Source organism: Macrotis lagotis, chromosome 6, assembly GCF_037893015.1.
Source record: "Macrotis lagotis isolate mMagLag1 chromosome 6, bilby.v1.9.chrom.fasta, whole genome shotgun sequence".
NCBI lineage: Eukaryota > Metazoa > Chordata > Mammalia > Peramelemorphia > Peramelidae > Macrotis > Macrotis lagotis.
The window spans coordinates 53678025-53701667 of record NC_133663.1 but is presented as its reverse complement, the minus strand read 5'-3'; the positions used below and the strand labels follow the sequence as shown (position 1 = coordinate 53701667).

General features: G+C 36.8%; 1 long non-coding RNA gene across 1 annotated transcript; it reads left to right on the top strand.

Moving 5' to 3' along the window:
- The first annotated feature begins 477 nt into the window (after positions 1-477).
- LOC141490836 (uncharacterized) lies at positions 478-22919 on the top strand. Its single transcript, XR_012469371.1, has 5 exons — positions 478-557; positions 8756-8847; positions 16508-17639; positions 19172-19335; positions 21774-22919. It is a non-coding gene; the product is annotated as an uncharacterized LOC141490836 (long non-coding RNA).
- The last annotated feature ends 724 nt before the right edge of the window (positions 22920-23643 follow it).

The window sequence follows — 23643 nt, the reverse complement described above, 5'->3', positions numbered from 1 at the left end:
ATTGGATAAGGAGTCGAGGTTGATGAGCCCTGATGACCTGGAGAATGGTGGGGTCCTCAAACATAACAGGGAAGTCAAGAAAAGGGGAAAGTGTGAGGGAAAGAAAATCAAATTTAGTTTTGGACAAGTTGAACTTAAGATGTCTCCAGGACATCCTCCAAGTCAAAATGTTCAATAAATGGTTGGAAGTATAAGAATGGAAATCAGGAAGGAGGTAAGGGCTGGAAAAGTATATTTGAGAATCATCTATTTAGAGATAAAAATTCATCCAAATAAGCTGAGATTATCACAAAGTGCAATTGTATCGAGGGAGAAAGGAAGGGACACCAAATAGAACCTTGGGGAATATGTCCAACTAGTAGGAGGGCTCCAAATAAAAATCCAGCAATGGACAGGAAGAGTTAGAGAGGGAGGGGAACCAAGAAAGATAAGATTGGGTCAAATTCGTGTTCCTTTTTCTTATCAGGTGAGAGCAGAACTCGACAGACCGAGAAGGATGGACTAGCTCCCTATGCTCTTGTGTGAACGGCCTCACAGAAGTCTCAATTAAACAAAAGGTAAACAAGAATATTTTTTGTTTGACTATGGAAGAAAAAAAAAGGTGCAAATGAGACATAGTTCTTCCTAGAAGTAGAATGAGTTCAAAAATGAAAAATGCATTCAGTTATTTAGTGTGAATCATATATGTATTAAGCATCTATAATTATTAAACACCATCAGACACTGCTGGCTTCTGAAGACACAAAACAAAAAAAATGAATCAGTCCCTGCTCTCCAGGAGCTTACATTCTATGGAGGGAGTCAATATATACACCTCTGAACCATCAAGAATAAATATAAAATTCTAAGACTGAATGAAGGACACTACAATCTAGGGATCTGGAGGGATCTTGTGTAGAAGGGGATGCTTGAGCTGAATCTTGAAGAAAGGGAGGGATCTACCAAGCAGAATTGCTAAGCCACAAAGATGAAGGATGTTGTGCCAAATGAGGAACGAGAAAGTCAATGCAGGCACATGGTAGGGACTTTTCTCTTGGTTTTGGCACATTCAGAAGGGAAATTTGTAGGGATTTCTTGAAGAGAGAAAAGAACTTCTTGGGTCAAGAACCATAACCCACAATTAGGGAAGAAGGGGGGGGTGTTAAAAACCATTTTAAGTCTAGAGTCCACTCTTCAATGGGGGACCAAGTGGCTATCTAGAAGGTTAAGTATTGTCTGCAGGGTGTTCTTATACTTTGGTCCTCATCACAGCTTCTTGTTCAGTCATGTCCAGTTCTTTGTGGTCTCTTTTTCTTGGCAAAGATACTGCAGTGGGTTGCCATTTCCTTTTCCAGAACATTTTGCAGGTGACAAAACTGAGACAAAAGTGACTTGCCCAGGGTCACACAGCTAGTAAGAGGTTAAGTGACTTGCCCAGGGTCACACAGCTAGTAAGTGTCTGAGGTCTTTCTAAGTGCTGTCCAAGAGTTCATTAGCTTGTTTTTTTTTTATTTTTGACCAAAAATGTCACACTATTGAGTCCTATTCAGCTTTCAATCCGAATATGAATTTGATTTTTTTTTAACCCAAGTATAAGACTTTACCTAGATCCCTATTGAATTTCATAGTATTAGATTCAGTCCAGTGCTGTAACCTTTCGAGATCTTTTTTGCATCCTAGTTCAGTCATTCACTGTGTTGGTTATCCTGCTCAGCTTTATGTGACCTACAGATTTTTTTAAGCAAATCATCTTGTGATAGTGACAGAGGAGGAGGAGGGAGGGTTGTTACTGGTGGCTAGTATTCTGGGTACCCCATTGCTTGTAAGGAGAATAGATTATTTGCAAAATGAAAAGCCTGGGTCTTGGAAATAACTCTAAATTAAATGATGGGCATTATTGGAGTGTTCTTGGTATATTAATGACAAGGAGGTACTCAAGAAGAATCACCAATTTAAAGCTATAAAAGACCTTAGAGGCCATTGAGTCCTACAACCTATTGCCCATTTTACAGATGAGAAAATTGATAAGTATTTTGTCCACAGCTAGTGACTGAAGCAGGATTTAAACCCAGGTTCTCTATTCTTAAGACTCCTTTGACTCAAAGGTAGTGTCTATGTGTCCCTTCCCTATACGTCTGTTTTCCTGTGGTGGTGGGACTGTCCCCAGGTGGCAAGGGAATCAACTTTTTGCTAAGAGTCTAGGATGAGACAGTTCTGGCTAAATCTCTAATATGATCTTTGCTCCTGAGGGCATGCTTGGGAACCCAGACATAATAATTCCAGATAATATTTTCAGAAATACAGGGAGAAAGACATCAAAGGCTGGATTATATAATGCCAGCCATCAGATCCCTAGCCAGCTGACTCTGTTGGCTTTCAGACTCAATCCTTTCCTTCCTACAAGGTGATGAAACCTCCCCAGAGTGAGGCCAGTGCTTTGCAAGTCTTAGGAGGTCCAGATGTTTCTGTAATGCTACAGTTTGAGCCTTCAGCTGATGCATTTAGACTTAGAAGCTGTAGGGCAGCAGGATTTCCACCCTTGCTTACTTTTAGGAAAGGTTTGTTTGGCTGGCAATATTTGCCAAAGAGCAAATGCCCGTGGTGATTCATGGCAATGAACAACTCCACAGGGAGACAAGAAGGCATGATCCAAGTCCTCTAAGAAAGAAAACCAGAAGGCCAAGGTCAAGCTGATTTCTCTGTCATTAATAAATCCAAGTAGGTTGGAACTGCTGAAGTTCTGTTTGTCCTAAGGAGAAGAATAAGGGAAAATGGGAGGCAGTGGGGCAGCTAGGTGACACAGTGGCTAGAGCACTACACATTAGAACAGGGGGTGGCTAGGTGGCTTAGAGGATAGAGCACCGGCCCGGAGTCAGGAGAACCTAAGTTCAAAGCCGGCCTCAGACACTTAATAATTACCTAGCTGTGTGGCCTTGGGCAAGCCACTTAGCCCCATTGCCTTGCAAAAAACCTAAAAAAAAATTACATTACACAGCATGTATATAAGATGGTTTTTTCCAAAGTGGGACTGGTACCTCAAGAAGTGGTTTCTCATCAGTCAAGGTCTCAAAGCAGAGGCTAGCAGATCACTTCTCTAGGACCTTATAGAAAGGATTCCTGCTAAGATAGGATGTAACTCGGGGATCTGTAAGATTCAGAGATTCAATCAATAGAGGTTTTTGTCGCTGGTCATTTGGGATTTTCAAGACAAATATACTGGAGTGGTTTGCCATTTCCTTCTCCAGCTATTTTACAGATGAGGAAACTGAGGCAAATAGGGTTAAATGCCTTGCCCAGGGTCACACATCTGGTATGAGACCAAATTTCAACATAGAAAGAGTTTCTAACTCCTAACTCCAGGGTCAGTATTCTATTCACTCTGCCACCTAGCTGCCCCAATAAAGGAATAATCGATAAATAAAAATGTAGAGTTAATATTCCTGATTTCAGGAATGAAAAATAACTGCTTAGTAATACTATTTACAAGTAATCTTTTTTTCCCAGGTTAATGCTAGGCACTTTATATTAAGTCCATGCATGAAATGATAACAGAATTCAACTAATAAGTAAAAATATTTTTCCAAAAACATAAAACCACTTAATCATTTTTTTCTCTGCTGTCAAAAGGAAAAATAATGATTAAATGGTTTTATCACAGAACAGAAAACTGACTCATCTAACTCAAGAGTTTATTCCCAGCTACATCTCTGCCTTTGGAGGGTAGCCCACTCTGGGGGAAGTATCATCTCCCTAACTCTCTGCCCCTCTGTGCTTTTCTTCTGCTTATCTTGACTACTACTAATGTTGCTTATCTTGCAGTAAAGCCATCCACTCTTCCACCCTCCTCTTACTTCTATTGAAATTCACTATCCTGCTTTTTCCAAAGAACCTAACTTGTGAACTTTGTGTAATCTATGAACTTTTTATAATAGCTTGTGAATTTTTGCAGTAATCTGTGAATTAAAATTTAAGCCTTTCTTCTCTCCCTGAGTTAGAGAGATTGGTGAATTCTTAACAAAAGGAACCAACATAAATCTATCCTTAAGCCCCCTTACCCTAACACATTTCCTCCCATCTTCACGACTTCTTATTAAGAAAACAACCCTTCTGGGACAGCTAGGTGGTGCAGTAGATAGATCACTGGCCCTGGAGTCAGGAGTCTGAGTTCAAATTCGGCCTCAGACACTTAATAATTGCCTAGCCATGTGACCTTGGGCAAGTCACTTAACCCCATTGCCTTAAATAAATAAAATTTAAAAAAAAGAAAACAACCCTTCTTTCTTAATCCATAGCCCATGATCCACTTTCCCACATCTATGATCTCATTTATGCAACTTCTCATTCTGCTGTTCCTTCCCAAGAAATGTATTAATTCACTTGTAGAAGGTGGGTTGATTTAAACCCTCAAATGGGATATCAGTTCAACTCTTCTACTTTCACTTCTGATTTTTAAAAATTTTCTCATCTGCTTAGCCCCAAAGATATTTTTTAACCTCTTGATGGTTGTTTATTCTTTAACTCTATATCTTCAACCCTAATCTTTCTCTTTAAAATCAATACTTAAAAGCCTAGAAACACGAAGAAAAACTGGTTGTTCTTTTTTTGTTTTAATCTTTTTAATTGTTATTGACATCTTTAATCTTGCATCACTTTCATGTATACAAATATCCTTTCCTATCAAGCAAGTCATCCCTTATTAGAAATAATATCTACTGTTCCTCAACCCTTTCTGAAATCACACTGGCTCTAAGGGAGGTGACCATCTTCCAGGTGAAGGATCAGCCTATTGAGAAGGACTCTGGCAAGAATGTTACCAGCAATGACTAAAAGAGAAACACCCCTGGATTGTCACAGGACAATCTATTCCCTTTAGCTTTGTAGAGATAGACAATTAATCGTTGAGGAGCCATAGCTATGATGACGTTTCCTGCCCGACAACTTCAGAAACAATGCCAGGATCAGAACTGAGATCTGTATACAATGTTTGTAGATCTGACCAAGGCATTTGATACCATCAGTCATGAGGGTTTATGGAAAATATTGTCAAAATGTGGTTGCACGGAGAAGTTCATCAGTGTACCCTGTTTCTGGATAGTGAATGAAGCTTTTGAGATTTCCCCTTGCTCCCATACTTTTTAGCATAATGCTTTCAGTCATGTTATCAAATGTCTTCACTGAGGATATGCTACTGCACTGATGGCAAATTCTTCAACTTGAAAAGGCTACAAGCCAAGACCAAAGTGGAGGGAGTGTTGGTGCATGATCTTTTGTTTGCAGATGATTGTAACTCAAGGCAGCCTCTGAAGCTGAGATGCACCAAGTATGGATTGATTCTCTGCTGCTTGTGCTGTTAGATCTAACAATTAACACCAAAAAAACTCAGGTCCTCCATCAACCAGCACCACACCATCCATATGTGGATCCATCGATTACAGCAAATGGAGAAGTTCTGAGAACTGTGAACAAGTTCCCTTACTTTGGCAGTGTCCTTTCCAGGGAGAACCACATTGACAATGAGGTTGACACTCACATTGCCAGAGCTAGTTCAGTATTTGGGAGGTTCCAAAAGAAAGTTTAGGAGAGAAGAGGTATTAGACTGACACCAAAATGAAGCTCTACAGAGCTTTTGTACTGTACTGACCTCATTGCTATATGCCTGTGAAACCTGGATAGTCTACCAGTAACATTCCAGGAAACTGAGTTGCTTCTATTTAAATTGTCTTAGGAAGTTTCTGAAGATCACCTGGCAGAAAAAGATACCAGACACTGAGGTCCTTTCTAGAGCTAAATTGCCTAACATTCTAGCATTACTACAGAGAATGGAACTATAATGGGCTGGACATTGTTAGAATGCCAGAAGTACACTTGTCAAAAAAACTATTTTATGAAGAACTCACAAAGGAGGTCAGAAGAAGCTGTACCAAGATACCCTGAAGGTCTCATTGAAAAACTTTAGAATTGATCATACAGCATGGGAGACACTGGCACAGGACCACCTAGCATGGCAGGCCCTCATCAGTGGGACTGCTATAAGAGGAAGGCAGAAACATGACAAAGAGTACCCATGGTGTTCACATGACTATTTGTATTCAACCTGTGGTAGAACATTCTGAGCTCATATTAGTCTGATCCGTCACAGTGGGACACAGCAATTTGTCTCAAACACAGTGATGTCATTTTGGTCTTCTTTGATAACAAAGGACAAGATCCAGTTGCAAGGAATAAAAAAGAAAGGGGGGGGGAGTAGTAATTCAGAATTCAGGACCACCTCTACCTGTTGTTTGGAGACTTGTTAACTCAGGACCAGAAACCCAGTCAGATCCCAAGATTGATGAGAGTTTTCTTACCACCATACATTTCAAGCATCCCATATGTCTTATTTGAAAACTAACTCCTTACTGGTTAATCAGTTTATTATTTTCTTTTTCCTTTGTTTCCTCAGTCATTCAATCAATCCACCCTTCAACTGTTTCACAAATGAAGAACTTGGTTACTTTTAATGAGCTTGAGATGATTCTGTGAACTTTCTCATAGTCAAAATATTGTAAAGAGTAATATAGGTCTTTGTTTTATCATTGATTTCACTTGTTAACATATATATATATATATATTCAACAAAAAACCCTTATAAGGTTTCTTCAAATGGAAAAAACATTTATTAAATGTCTATTATATGCAAGGACTATAAGAATATATGTATATGACACATCTGCATATATATGTGCATAAATAAATACATATATAGATGCCAATGTATATGTATGTTTCTATATAGATATCTACTACAGCTCGAATGATATAATGGATAGAGGTTCAGCCTTGGAATCAGAAAGACATGTGTTCAAGAACTGCTTTTGGTTGGGTGATCATTGAAAAATCTTTTATTTTCTCATTGACTTTGACAGTAACCTAAGACTTATCTCAGACATGTTGCTTGACCTTCATGTGGAAGGAGGTTTCACAGTAGGAGATCTTTATAAAGCTATAATAGCAAGTATAGACAAAAAGTAATGTTCAAAGGATTGTAGTAGGCATTTACAATACAAAGACAAAACTGAAATTCTTTGCCCTTATAACGTTTTCTTTCACTTTGAATGTTTTCAAGATTATTGTTCAAGACAATTTCAAGACAAATTCAGCACTGGTATTTCAAAATATATATTTCATCAGCATTTCCTTCAAACATACCTAGACCTGGGCAGAAAGATTTTAATTGTCTAAAGTCATCACAGTAATCTTGACCTGAAAGAAACAAATTTAGGGAATTTCAGAGTCACAAAGGACCTCTCAGGCCAACTAGTCTAACTAATAACTGAAGAGGGATTTCCCTCTATTACATAGGCAATAAGATTTAGCCTTTGCTTACATACCTTTAATGAGGTCCACTGTTTCCTGAGGTAACCCACCTAGGGGTATCTCTCATTGCTAGAAGTTCAACCATCAAGATGAATGGATCCACCCATAAAGCCTAATTTGCCTCATTTCAATTTCTACACATTTTAATTCCCCTCCCACCTCAACAGAACATGCTTTTTTTTCATGTGAAAGTCTTTCAGTCTTACTTAGTAAAATGCAGCTATCATATCTCTTCTCTGGGGTAAACATCTCCAATTTCTTCAACTGATACTTGCTCTTCGTTGGACTCTTTCTAGCTAAACATTTCCTTCCCAACATCTTTAGGTCTGGAAAGATAAATTCCCATCCCTCCTCCCAAAAATGGGGAATAAAAAGGTTGAGGGAATTGTGATCAGGAGTAGAAAAAAATCCCTTGCATTTGAGGTCATTTCATTGACTTCGTCTCACAGAACCTCATAGAGGTCATTTGCCACATATCACAAGCCTATAACTCACTTGAGAGCCTTGCTCAACAGAAAATGAATCCCCAGGGGATTGGCAATCTTGCTTTGGAAAAAGGTTTACAGAGCAACTGAGGAGTTAAGTAAACAGATGCTTGCTATTTAATTAAGGAAAGACTTGGCAGATAATACATGCATGTATTATATTGTTTACTCCTATCACACAACACCAATTCACATTTACTAGTGCAGAGTATAGAGCAGAATTGAAGAAATAGGCACATGAGAAGAGCTCCTATAAGAGAACAATAGCTTCAGACTATATTAAGTATTTTGTTTTCTATGTCTCAAGTGGAAGGTTGTGAGCTGAGGCAGAAAGTGTATTAGAGACTTTGGCTCTAGAGTATCTTGGCTTTCTGGACCATTGCTTTGTCTTCTATTGCTTCTAGGTCTTCAAAAAAAAATCTAGCTTGTTACTTTCACTGTTATGATTTTCTGCTTTTTAACCAGTGGTAAATGGTTTTTTGATTGCTATTTGCTTTAAAGCATAGCTTAAGATCTGGTGGTGTATTTAGTTTCCTTTCCCACACCCACCCCTGTGTTCCATTTCTCTTGCTATACCAGGCCTTTTTAAAAGTATTTTGGCTAGTTTTGTGAAGTAGTACTTTGGTAGTTTGGTGTATTACTAAACCTTATGTAACAAGGTGTTGGGGTGTACCTAAACCACCTAAGACAGTGAACTCTGCTTCTGGGAAAAAACATCCTGAGATTCCCTACAATATGGACCAGGTTTGTTTTTAAGGACTGCCATTTTGGGATGCTCCTGGTTTTTTTTTTTTTTTTTTTTTTTTTTTTACTATTTCCAGAAAGGGCCATTGCTCAAGCACAGGATTCATGGGGAAAGGGTTACTGTCTTCACATTTACCCCGGGGTTGTGAAATCAGTTTGGGATTATTTGGTTTATACTTTTTTGGTTCTAGGTATGGGTGGTGAAATCCCCACTGGAACTGGGAGCTTGAGTCATGGTGACTTTGGAGACAAGATTCCAGGATGGATAGATCCCAGCTAACCAGTAAGGAAGCTGCCCAAAACCGGGATACCTGGCATTCAAGTTCAAGGCAGGCTTTGGATTTGGAACCTGGGACTGGGCTAGATAGGAAATGACCTAAACCATGACCTGAATCCTCTCCTTTTATCCTCCCTTGGCAGTGGATGTGGGGTGGGTAGGAGGGAGGATTATGCTTCCATGTACTGAGGAAGGGGGGGGGGAATATTTGAAAGTGTATTTAAGTTATTTCCTTTTTTTATTTTTTAAGTTATTTCTTTAAAATAAATATAAAAATTCCTTTGTAAAAGCTAATTCAACTGGTAAATGATTTAAAGGAATTGAGGTACAGGCCACCCCCCCTACAATTAGAAGAACATCCTTAATGAGGATTGGAGCCAACTGCAGAGAGTTTAAACAGTCTCTTTAGGGTACTGGAAAACCTGGGAAAGGGGTAAAAGGCAGGCAGTGGGACCAAGGCTTCACATTACATATACATTTTTTTTTAGGTTTTTGCAAGGCAAATGGGATTAAGTGGCTTGCCCAAGGCCACACAGCCAGGTAATTATTAAGTGTCTGAGGTCAGATTTGAACTCAGGTCCTCCTGACTCCAGGGCATTTTAACTGGAATAATATCTCATTCTCCAACTTGGTTACAAGTTGCCAAAGCTTGAAGAACCTTTCTGATCTTGACTTTGAGTCTTCCTAGTGCCTCCGATGGTGTTTTTCCCAACATGTCAAAATTTTAAAAAACCGACAAGTGAAAATTTTAAAAATATATAAATCTATGTCCCACAAGAAAGGCACAAGTTAATTGGAATAATCTGTGGAGTTATTCTCATCTTTAATAGGATGAAATTGATTTTATTGATTTTATAGCACAGCCTTAACATGCAAGTCATATATAATTTAGCAGTTATCCTAGGCATTATATTTTAAAGCTTGTTGATATGATACTTGGGCACATCATGAATGTTTTATTTAGATCTGATAAACTTTTGGATTTTATCCAACAACAAGGAGACTCTGACACAATGTGTTTCTCCCCTTCTTAATATGTCATTCCATCTGTCCTTTGCACTATGGAATAGATCCTTTCAGCTCATTATATAGTCTTCTCATTAACTTTGGTGTTCTATGTTACAATGATAGGACAAAGATGCAGGAGAACACCTCTCTTCAGATGACAGATGTTTTAACAGATGAGTTCCTTTTTCTCCTTTATTTTAGCAACTCTTTACAGGTCTCTTACTTCAAAGAGGAGAATTGTAAATGTTTTGCTTTTAAAAGTCTGTGCTTAGTTCTGGGTCATGCAAAAATTAAATGAATTATCTCCCTATGAATGTTTTTAACCAGTTTGCATAATTCATCAATCTAACGATTGATTCTAGGGTCATTTTTTTAGCAATGTCTATTCTTTGGTTGATCTCCAATCAAGATTTTCCTTTATTATTCCCTCATGAGAAATAGAAATAATCATTCTATCCATCAGAACAGTTCACCATTAGAATATATTCTATTCTTAATCATTACAAGAATTCCTCATCAAATAATAGTAATCATATTTATTTAGTGCTGTAAAGTTTATAAAGCACTTTTAAAATATTATTTCATTTTATTCTTTACTCAATAACCCTGGGAGGCCTTTGCTTTTATTATGCCCATTTGACCAGGGAGCAAACTGAAGTAAAAAAGGTAAAGTAATTCACTCAGGGCTACAGAGTTAGCAAGTGTCTGGGGTCAGAGCTAGACTCAGCATCTTTCTGACTTAAAGAACACTTCTCTGTCTACAATGCCATCCAGATGCCTCCTAAACCAAATTGCTTGAATTCACCTATAAATTAGATATAGCTTTTAGCTAAGTAACCTAGGTCAGGTCTTTGTGTTACCACGAAGCTTTTTGTTTCCATGTATGAATTTGTAATTGGTTCATTGGCAGAATTGCTGCAGGGGAAGTGAGATCATATTTATTGAATAGTTTATGTTGAAGACTTACTCTGGAAGACATCTTTCAGTCTCAGGATTTAGGAGCTGTATAAATGATTGATTCCAAAAATGTAAAAGGCTCTTTGGTGGTGGTGGTGGGGGGGTTATAGTCTCTACTTCATAGGAGGCCTTTTAGCAGAGGCTGGCTGACAACATGCTGGGTAGGTCCTTGGGGATATAAGTTGGACCAGATGGCTGATGATGAAATGTCTTCCAACTCCCAAATTGAGTGATTCTATCCATTACTCCCACCTGCCCTTTTCACTGTAAAAAAGATCCTTTCGATTACAGTTTTAAGATGGTATATATGTTTCTACCATTAAACACTGGCTTTACATGCTATAGCAATGTGTATTATACTGGTATCTAACATTGACTATATCAGAAGAGAGAAAAAAGGGTTGATATCTAAATCCTGCTGTTTGTACTAGGTTCATTATCATAATGCAGAAACCCATGGGGCAACATGTCTCTGAAGGTAAAGCTCCGCTGTGAGGTCAGGAAGAGCTGGATTTGAGTCACTTTGGCATGCACTGGCCTTTTGAACCTGGGGAAATCTCTAAGAGGATTAATTGCCCAGAAGCTGTCAATCTATATTGGCAGAGGGAGTGTCTTCCCTGTGTCAATTGGGTCATTTGCAACTTTATTTCCTTTGGTGTTTCACATCCAGAACATATCCATACAAGTATCAGTATGTTAAGAATCTGTGGTTTTATTGCTGTAGCATCAATACAGTTTATAATTCATCTGTAACTTATTTAAACCTAGGTGTTAGATGTGCCTAGAGTATGGGCCAAAGCAGGACTGAACCCAAATACTCCTGATGTCAATTCAAGAGCTCTATCTACTATACTGTGCTATTTCTTTATCTATTTCTCTTTCTCTTTTTGATCTTCCTATTTTTCATCTATCATTCACCTCTCTTTATTATTCATCTTTCTATCATCCATCTTTAAAAATCTATCTTTGTATTATCCATTTCTCTTTCTCTTTATTATTTATCTTTCTGTTAACCATCTCTCTATTTCTCATTATCTCTCTATTATCCATATTTCTCTTACTCATCTCTATCTCTCTCTATTATCCATCTTTTTATTATCCATCTCTATTATATTTCCATTATCCATCTTTAATATTTATCTTTTTATTATCCATATCTCTTTATCTATAACCATATTATCCCTCTTTCTGTTAACATCTATTTCTAGGATCTATCATCCATCTCTCTCTATTATCCATCTTTCTCTATTGCTCAGCTTTCTATTTATTTTCCATCTCTATTACCTGTTATCATCTCTAACTCTATTATCCATCTTTCTGTTAACCACCTCTCCATTTCTATTAACCACATTTCTATCAACCATCTCTCTCTAATATCCATCTTTCTGTTAACCATCTCTCTATTTCTATTACTCATCTCACTCTCTATTATCCATCTTTCTCTCTCTAGCTCTATTATCTGTCTTTCCATTATCCATCTCAGTCTTTATAATCCATCTTTCTGTTGGTCTTCCATTTCTCTTTATAATCCATCTTTCTATTACCCACCTCTATCTCTCTATTATACATTTTTCTCTCTCTCGCTATCTCTATTATCCAACCTTCCATTATCCATTTTTATCTTTCAGAAATACATTTAATATACTATATATATATATAATCATATGTATGTTTAAATGTATATGTGTCTATATAGAAAACATATATCTGTATGGGAAATGGCTTGGCTTAGAGAGCTGGCCTTTAAGGCAGGAAGTCCTGCTTCTGACACATACTAATTGTGAAACCCCGAGCAAGTTTCAGATAAAAGTTCTCAAGTGGTTGATGGCAATACTTTCAAGTGTGGTCTGAAACAATTGAAAATGTAATTTTTATTTGATCTTAATGTGATGTTTTATTAATAAAAATAATATATATATATATATATGCACTAATGTGATTTTCTAAGTCATTTGCAGCCTTAATGGATACTTTTATATGGTTTATTTTTATGATAGGCTGCTATAAGCAACTGTCTAAATTCTAAGTTATAGTAAGTTTCTTCACCTGAGAATTCCATATGCCAGAGAAATCACAGATTTTTGTCCCTATACCTAGAAAGTATATATGAAAAATATAATATATATGATTTTTGTTACAACCTTTTCCTTTGAAAAATTAGGAAGGGATCACATGCCTAAGAAACTGATTGCCAAAACTACAAGAAGAAATAAAACTTTTGTTTGGTTCTTTGATTACCAATGATTCTACAATGACCTGTTTTGTATATCTTGGGAATTACATTTTAAAGCCTTTTAACCCATCAGGGATGATATTCTTCACATAATGCAAGCAGCTCTTCTCTTCAAGATATCTGGCTTTTTTTTTTACAGTAAAGGGAAAATTGGCACATTACTGTAATTATTCATTTTTTTTTAGGTTTTTGCAAGGCAAATGGGTTTAAGTAGCTTGCCCAAGGCCACACAGCTAGGTAATTATTAAGTGTCTGAGGCCAGATTTGAACTCAGGTACTCCTGACTCCAGGGCTGGTGCCACTATCCACCTAGCCACTCCTTGTAATTATTTTATATAGAATATGGCAAGATGTAAAACATATATTAATAAATTAAAATGATCATGATATCCAGTGTCAATTATAAAATTTACCTTAAAGCTCTGAAACCTCTTGGTAATCCTGTGTTTTTGCAACTATAATAAACTTGATGATTTCATGTCATAGAGCTAAGATATAACTTTAGAAAAATATGCACACAAATACTTCTAATTCTTGTCTACCTATCAGGCAATAAAACTGTTTACACTTGTCATCCCGACTGAGCAGCACAAGCAGAAAATGGAAACCCTTTCTGATAGGTTATTTTTAGAGATGACTTTACCAGGCAGCATTGGAACAAACTGAAAATGAATCCTGATATTCCTTAGAAGGAACTCCCACCTCTCTCCCCTTGGTCACCCTTGAATCAATATCCTCCAACAAGGACTAAAGTATTTTCAAGCATCCAGGATAAAGTTCTTTGATGTAATGCATTGCAATACTCTTTGGTATGACATTAATTCATGTGTCAACACAATCCTCACAGACTGGGTTGGCACACATCAGTGCCTAAAGACCCTTTGGGGTGAAGTGGGCATAATGAGGATATCCCTAACATATCCCTACTCATTCCAATTTATTTGGACTTGAATTTGGAAGGCAGATGGTAAGTCTATTAAAATGTTGACCAACCTCAAATAGGAGATGGACCTTCCAGGAAAATGTTTTGGGGATATCTCCTCTCTCTAAATAAACCTTTATCAGATCCTCAAATTATCATCATTTCTTTTTTTCTTTTCACTGAGACATTTATTGAAAGATAAAAGAGGTTAAGCAGCCTACCCTTCCAATTTGACCCTTCTCTTAGTTCTCAATTTCTTATAATCTGGTTTCAGTTTCCCATCAGCTTTAATGAAACTTCTTGTTCAAAAGTCACCACCCTGCAGTGGATAGGGCACCAGCCCTGGAGTCAAATGAACCTTAGTTCAAATCTGGCCTCAGACACTTAATAATTATTTACTGGTAAGATGACTTGGGCAAGTCACTTAACCCCATTGTCTTGCAAAAGACAAAAAAAAAGTCACCACCCTTTTGATAGACAATGCTGATGGTTTTCTCTTTGCTTTCATCATACCATTGGTAAATGGTAATCTCTTCCTCCTCTGATCATTCCTATCCATTGCTAGTCGATTTACCCACTGAATATGTCAAACAGCTCTCAGACCTTCCATATTTCTCCCATGTCCCTTGGACATATCCCTTTGAATGTTATAGGAGGCAGTGGGATGTGTAAGGAAGTATGAGATTTGCGATTAGGAAAAACTTGGGTTCAAATCCCTCTTCAGATACAAAATTCTGATAGTAGATCTAAGCCTCTGTTTCCTGATCTGTAAAAAAGAGGATAAAACTGTCTTTAGTACCTAATTCACAGTGCTATAAAAGAGGAGCAAATGAGGTCATCGATGTCAAACTCTTCATACCTTAATAAACTATATAAATGTCAGTTGTTGTGTTAGTTATGATTTCATCCTTTTTTGGAGTTCAGATACAAAGATGTGTCTTGCTATCATTATGTATACATATGTATACATATATTTAATACATTTATATTTTATAGTTAGTGTTCTGTGAATTATTGTATGGTAGATTAAATGACTTTTTCTTTTGAGTAAGAGAACTGGGATACCAGGTCATCTGTAGACCCATTGAAAGCACTTTTGGGATTCCAGGAGGCATACAAAATAACAGGACCTATCCTATCTCAAATACTTACTTTTTGGGAAATTTTAGGTATGTCACTTGACTTCTGTTTGCCTCAGTTTTCTGATCTGTAAAATGAGGAAATGGACTGAATGATCTCTGAGGTTCCTGCTAGCTTTAAATATATGATCCTATGTACCTTTGCTCATTTCCACATGATTTTAGGTTCTTCTACATTTTTATATTTTTGAAAACTTGTTATGTTGTATAGTTTTAAAATAAGATGCTTAATATTTGATATGTCCACATCTTATTGTTCTTAAATATTTATGTATCAATATTATAACAGCAAGTGTTTATTTGTTAAATTTAATGACATTTGGTGGTTTCTATTTATCTTTGTTATCTGTGTGTTTATTTATAAAGGCTAATGAGCTTCTGGTGTTTAATTCCAGCCACCTGATTGTCAGGTAGACTGGGAATGTTTGCACCTGCAGGGATAGGTTGCATGAATTCTACCTCTTCATTAACTAATCTGCATCAGATTGATCAATAAATTCCAAATCTTTAAAGATTTGTTACCATAAATCCCTCTTCCATTGCTATAAAAAATTCTTCATAGTTGAGTCATTTGCTCAACATTTGTTAACAGAGTTGAATCGTGTGGATGTTGTCCACAAAACTTTTGATTCCACCCTTGGATTTTAGCCATTTCATAGTCCCCAACCAGAGATAATCATTTGTCATTACATAATACTAATAATAAAATGATTTAAATAATATTAACATCAAAGTGTGCTAGGCACTAGACTATGAGCATTACAATGGTCTTTTGATCCGCAAAACAACTCTGGGAGAGAGGTGCTATTATTATAATCCCTGTTTTGTCAGTGAGGAAACTGAGACTAAGGGACTAGCTCAACAGCTAGTAAGTATCTGAAGTTGGATTTGAACTCAGGTCCTTCTGACTCCAGAGCAGGTGCTTTATCCACTGTGCCACCTAGCTGTCCCCCACTGCACCATTTGAATGTTAAACATTGTTTTGTGGAATAACATGTTTTTGTTCCAGAATTATTTGTGTGAATTTGTATCTGTTCATTGTGTCCTTTGAGAACATCTTTTAATTTTCTTTCTCCTTGACAAGGAAAGGTTAATTTTCCTATAACAACCTTGAAGAGATGAGCCCCTTGTTTGGTTAACATTGTGTGTTACTTTCTAGATGCCATTGTCTGTTTTACCAGACCAATCATAGGACCAACTTCATGGACTAGGTGCTAATGGCCTTAATGGTGGTCTTACCATTAACCTTTAATCTCATGGTTCTAGATAGTCTCTTAACATGTATGTTCTTGGTTGTTTCCATGAAAGTCTTCTGCTCAAAGGATCTTGCTCCATTATCGATAAAACTAGCAACAATAACAAAAAGAATCATCATTGTGGCTGCTTTTTTTTTTTTTTTTTTTACAGCAAATCAGGTACCAGGAGGCTTGGAAGCAATGGAGGAAGTGTTCCAGCCACCTGAAGTCTGAAAGAAAAGAAAGGAAAGAGAAAAAAACAAGAAAGCAAGAAGGAAGGAAGGAAGACAAAGAAAGAGAGAGAGAGAGAGAGAGAGAGAGAACAAAGAAACAAACAAGGAAAGAAAAAGACCTGAGACACTTCTAAATAATGAAAGACAAAATGGTTTATTCAAAAAAGGACCCTGGATTTGTAATGATAAGATCTTGATTAGAACCTTAGTTCTAGGGCGTCTAGGTGGTGCAGCGGATAAAGCACCACCCTGGAGTCAGGAATACCTGGGTTCAAATCTGGTCTCAAACATTTAATAATTACCTAGCTGTGTGGGCTTGGGCAAGCCACTTAACCCCATTTGCCTTGAAAAAACCTAAAAAACAAGCAAACAAAACCTTAGTTCTATCACTTGAAAATGTGCAAGTCATTCAATCTTTCTGTGACTCAGTTTCTTCATCCTCACTCATAGGAATGAGTTGGACTAATTGGACTCTAAGAACAATGCCAAATTCCTTATAATTTTTGTTGTTATTGAGTCATATTCAACTTCTTGTGACCCGATTTGAGGTTTTCTTGATAAAGATACTCAAATGGATTAACAATTCCTTCTCCAATTCATTTTACAGATGAGGAAACTGAGGCAAATATGGTTAAGTGATTTGCTCAAGGTCACACAGCTAGTAAGTGTCTAAGGTTGGATTTGAACTCAGGAGGATGAGACATCCTGACTCCAGGCTTGGCACTCCTATACCCTATGGTGCCAACTAGCAGTCCAGTAGCATCCAGACTTCTTACAATCCCCTTCTTTCCAAATTCCCTAATCCTTCCTTAACTTCTTTAAAAGTTCCTTGATATAGGAGGTTGGTTGTATGTTTTTATAGAGAATGGAAATGATTAGCAGATGATTGAACTCTTAGGTTTATGTTTGGTTTTCAGATTTTTTTAACCCTTTCCTAAGTACGAAACTCTATTGATCCTATGATTCTCCTCACAGGGAGGCAGAGTCCTCAGAATACATATGGTTTTTTTGTGACTACTGGGGCTTTTCATGTTAAATAGATTTCAGCAGTTCAAAAGTGAAGTGCTGAAGGTAAGCAGTCCTATCCCTCCTAGTTCTGCAATACAGATGAGCCAGGATAAAACACACACACAAAAAGCAAATCTGTTAATTAAATTAATTTTAAAAATTTTAAAAAGTCAGGTCAACTGAGACACTCTAGTCTGTGCAAGATATGATGGCAATTTTAGCTATCTAGGAGACAGGTAAAGCCAGTATTTAACATAATGTCCACCTAACAACATTTGTGTGGAAATCTAGTGAGGTTTTTAAATGTATGAACTGAAATGTCAAATGTGTAAAATACATAGGATTATAAAAAGAAATCAAATATATTGAAATAAAATTTCATATATGTATACATATGAAATGCATATATGAAAACAAGTTCATGAACTCCAGCTTAAAAAGTTCTAGTCTACCACATCTGGAACCTTCTATTTAATTTATCTCTTTTAATTTGAAAGTAGAAGTGGTAAACAGGAAAGAGTTAGGAGGAAAAAATATCTATTTTTTTCATAAGAGCAAGAGATGATTTTGTTTTGAATAGTCCTTAGATGTGTTTAGGCTGTCTGACTTTGTAGCTTTTCCTTTAATTCAATGAACTGGCTTTTTCTATACACTGCATAACATTAAGTGCATGACCCAAATCATTTATTTTTGGTTCTTTATGGCAGTGACAGATTGCTATCAGAACAGATTTATAGATAAATAGCAATAAGACGAGTCTGAAGAATGGAAATGAGAGGCTATTGAGATCATCTAAGATTTTAATTCTTTGCACATTATTTCTAATAGCAGATTTACTTTTAGGTCTTTCTCCATTCTGGGGCTCCCTCTTTCTCCCAAACAGTGATGGGAGAAGGGAAGAGCATCATATGAACATCTGAAGGGGCAGCTAGGTGGCACAGTGAATAAAGCACTGGCCGTGGAATCAGGAGTACCTGGGTTCAAATCCAGTCTCAGACACTTAATAATTCCCTAGCTGTGTGGCCCTGGGCAAACCACTTAACCCCATTTGCCTTGCAAAAACCTAAAACAAAAACAAAACATATGAACATCTGGGACTTGGTATCACTTTTTTTGTTGTTTTTTTGCAAAGCAATGGGGTTAAGTGACTTGCCCAAGGTCACGCAACTAGGTAATTAAGTGTCTGAGGCCGTATTTGAACTCAGATCTTCCTAACTCCAGAGCCAATACTTAGTCCACTGTGTCACCTAGCTGCCCCTGGTACCACTTCTTGGCAGCTTTTATTAATCTTTAAGATTTTTCAGCCCCAATTCCCAAAGAACGATGCCAAATTCAGTAATTTGAGCTTCCTAAAGTCTCTTTCCTTCCAAAATTCTTTGACTACTTCAAGTATTCCCTTGAATAAGGAATCTATCTATATGGTTTTATGAAAGAATGGAGATAAGTGGCAAATACTTGAACTCTTAATGTGTATATGTGTTGGGGGTTTTTTTCACTGTTTCCTAACAAATAAGTTTAGGGTTTTATCACTTTGTTGTGGGGTAGAAAGGAATTGAAGAACCTATAATCTTTTTTTTTTTTTTTTTTTTTTTTAGTTTTTGCAAGGCAATGGCGCTAAGTGGCTTGCCCAAGGCTTCACAGCTAGGTAATTATTAAGTGTCTGAGGCCCAATTTGAACTCAGGTACTCCTGATTCCAAGGCCAGTGCTCTATCCACTGCACCACCTAGCCAACCCGAGAACCTATAATCTAAACTCAAGGTAGGTTCCTTCCTGTAAGAAGGAAAATTATGTAGGGAGATAGCACTGAGAAGCAGTTGGGGGTGGGGAGGAGGAGTATTGACTAGCTCTCTTTTTCCTATAAGAATAATAATAATAATTACAAGAATAAATTAGATCATATTTGTAAAGCACTTGGTACATAGTAAGTGAAATAGTAATGTTAAGTGTTTGTTAATTATATTAGTATATTAATGCTAAAACAAATGTTATTGAGATTAATGTTATAATAAAATGCTGTGCCAGGCACTTTAAAATATTACCTAATTTGATCTTCGCAACAGCCCAGAGAGGTATGAGTTATCCTTATTTTACAGATGAGGACATTGAGACAGGGATTAAGTGACCTGCCCAAGGTCATGCAGCTAGCATCTGGGATTGGATTTGAACTCAGGTCTTCTTGTCTCTAAGCTAAGTGTTACTAATATCCACTATACTGCCAGCTAAAACAAACTAATAGAAACTTCTTAAATTTAACCCATTATTTTTCCATGGCAAAACAAAGCATGTTCCAGTTAGACAGGCTTCTGTAAAGAAAAAAATGTAGTTGGTGGTGGTAGAAAGAAACTTAACCTCTGTTTACCTGTTTCCTCTTCTGTAAAATGGGGATAATAGTTCCTACTTCCCCAGGGTTATTATGAGGATTGAAGGAGATATTTGTAAAGCACTTAGCACAGTGTTATAGTGTTAGCTAATATTTTTGCTACTATTTATTATTATTATTATTATTAATTATAGAAAAGGAGAGCTATCAATAGGAAGAATTTTAAAAGTTATTTTCTGAAATAATTGGGTAGAGTATAGGCTTCTAGAGTCAATACCATTTCTATCAAGCTAGATTTTGCAGATTCCAAAAATACATGTTGATATAACCTATATTTGTGGATTATAAAATTTTCTTATCTCTCCAGTTTTGCCATCGGGATTAACATTTGATGACTAAAAATACTATAAAATATACAGAGTAGGAATCGAAGGGAATTACTCTAGGGACTTACTCAGACTCTTAACAGAATTAAATTTCTAAAATATATCTGGTTTTATATATTAAATGTTTTGGTTAGAATTGTTTTTTTCCCCTAGTGGGCTTCTTAACCCATTCAGAATCCTATGTCACTCCGATCAACTACAAATAACTTTGAGTTTGCGTATGCATATAGATTTCATATCTATCTTGTTACAGAACTCAGGGAAATGTATCATAGATTGTCTCACTCCTTGTCTTGAGTTCCAATTGCTTTTTTCATCAATGATTCCTACTGAATTTCCAATCAGCTTGTTCTGGGTCCTTAACATGGAGAAGTAGTGTTTGACATGGAAACAAGCAGCCGCCTTTATTATAGGGCTACAGCTGGTGGTCGATTACATTGGGGGCTCCTAACATTATTCCCCAGGACCACCATGATACTCAGGACTGACTTGAGCCCCTTCAACCAAAAACTCCTCAATGGGGGAGCTGCAACAAGGGCTAAACTTTTTAACTTCTACTTTCTTTGCTGTATTTCCCATCATAACAAAAGAATATTATTTACAACTGTTTAAGCTATAAATTCAAGCCATATCTACAGAATCCTAGAAGCTTTGGAATTAAATTTAGAAATGAGAAGTATATACACCAAATGATTTAATAGTTTTTAAGCTCTAAGGTCAATTGGAGTAAGGAGGTAAAGGGGAGACCTTTTACATACACAGGCAACTCAGGGTTAGTTAGCCTGTGTCCTTGGCCCCCATGTAACCCCCTGGATATCATATGCCTTTCAAAATAAGGCAAACCCAGTACTCGGAAACATTTTATTAACTAGGTTTAAAGGTTAGCCTGGGGGCTGCTAGGTGGCGCAGTGGATAGAGTACCAGCCCTAGAGTCAGGAGTACCTGGGTTCAAATCTGGCCTCAGACACTTAATAATTACCTAGCTGTGTGGCCTTGGGCAAGCCACTTAACCCCATTTGCCTTGCAAAAAAAAAAAACAACCCAACAAACCTAAAAAAAAAAAAGGTTAGCCTGGACTGATTTTCCCAATAGATAAACTTTTAATGGAGATGTACTAATATAGTAGACAGTAAGTCAAAGGCCCCAAGTTCAAATTCTAGTAACCTGTAATCTGCCTGGGTTTCAACTGAAAAGGTTGGACTGGATAACCTTTTAGATTTCTTCCAGGACTATCTTTATGACCCTATGCTTCATGAAAAAAACACAGCCATTAAGATTATCCAAGAACAATGATTTTTCTCCAGAATCTTTCTGAATGTTAGATTCTTCATGTTAGATTATTATTAATTCCTGGATAATCTTAGGCTAACTGAACAATGTTTTTCCTGAATAAATATCAAAGCATCCAAATACAGTCTTTAAATATTATGCTTAGAAACAACTTTATTCATAATTTGTCTTTCAGCTAAAAATGCATTTTTTTTTAACAGTTTCAGCATTCAAGACCACAAAGAACAAAGTTTTCAGAAGACAAAAATGAAAGCAAACCAAATAACAGGAATGACTCAATTGTGTCTGGCTTTCACATGCACAAAATTGGTGGCATCAAGGTGGCATCTGTTTCTATAGATTGGTGCATCTAATTCATTGGTGGATTTTTTAAAAAGTTGTGATTAAGGATCTTTCTGCCTTTACACTCTACTGCTTTGGAATAGCATCACAGACCCCTTGTATCACAAGTTCAAACTCCCTGAGAGCTCTTTCCAACCAGTTAAAACAAGGTCCTTTAGGGAAAAGACTACCAGATTTATTGATGGCTAGAGGGTTTCTCCAGGAAAATTTATGGTCATCTAGCAAGCACTGGAGGAAAAAAAATTCTATTTCTTCATGCCTGCCTCAGTCTTTACCCATCCCCCTCATCCTCCTCCCTAATCACCATCAAAATGTGCTGAAAAAAACAATACTGAAATATGGAGGTCTACATTGTTTGGTCATTATCAAAGCTCACACCCCCAATCCAGTATGTCAACCTGAGAAAATATGAACAGTGGCCCTTCAATTAATCCCTTTTATTTAAAAAGGGGCACATGTTGGTTGTACATTCTTACTTATATAAATTCTAGAATGGCAATCCTTAAGTATCAGTTTAGAATTGAATGAACCTCGTAAGGCAGATGGTTTTTAAAGGCCCAAATACTAATCATCCAAGACATCAAGTGGTCCATTGTCATTTGCCTTCAGAGTTGAATAAATGTATGGATTTCTGGGGCCCTCCTCAGATGTGAATGAATACCTCCACAGAGGGCAGTTCTCAGGGGTGGAAGCTCCTACTTGGTTAATGCAAGCAGTGCTACTTCAGTGTCATCACTGAAATAGGGGAAATCAAAACACATATAGGATGTTTTCTAATTCCTCTTCTCCCTACTTCCCACCCTCACAGGCCACTACAAAATGTAGAAATCAGCGATACCAGTGGAATGACCCTGGTCAGTCAGTTTTGCCTGGTTACATCATTAATTATGGCTATAGAAACCATGAAAATGGGACTTTGCCTTTCTACTGATAATCGTTTTATTTTAAACTCAGTTGCCTGTCTGGAATAATTTTATTAATGACCTCTAGAAAGAATGAGAGACTGGGAGAAAGGAGGGGTGGGTAGGGATGGCTGTTGTAAAAATAAATTTAATGATGTTTCCCATCAGAATTAAAAAAAAAACTTTTAGGTCTTGCTATATAAAAAGAGCAAAACCTGACCCAGCTTTTAAAGTTTACCCTTCCTCACTGAGACACAATTAACACAGTATTTATGAAAAAAAACCCCGATTTATAGGTCATTATCATTCAAATGAGTTAAAAGTGATTAAATGCCCAAGACAAAGATGAGCATTTAAGTAAGCCTCATCTCTGTGTAAAGGTGAATTATTCACAAATTCATTACTATTATAAACTTGAACATTTTTTATAAAATGCAAATACTTTTTTAAAAAAATCTCCCTATTTTAATTGATTTTTCTATTGCATTTAGCTGAATAAAAACATTATTTTTTCCATATAGAGAGGGGGATTGCAAAGAGAAATGGATATTACTACATCCTATAGAAACAAGTTTATTTACAGTAGTGGTCATCCATCTCACGCTGAGATAATTTACCACTAAGAGCAGAACATTCTGAGTAACACAGTCAAAATAATCTGTAAGACATAACATGCACCTACTTGGGTGGTTATTGCATGTGCTGGGCAGTGCTATAAGGCATGAAGAAATTGGCTTGGTGTTTTTACACATTCAAGAAATCCAAGTATCCTTGAGAAATGCCATGCCTGGAATGGCTTAGAAAAATTATACAAAACATACAGCAA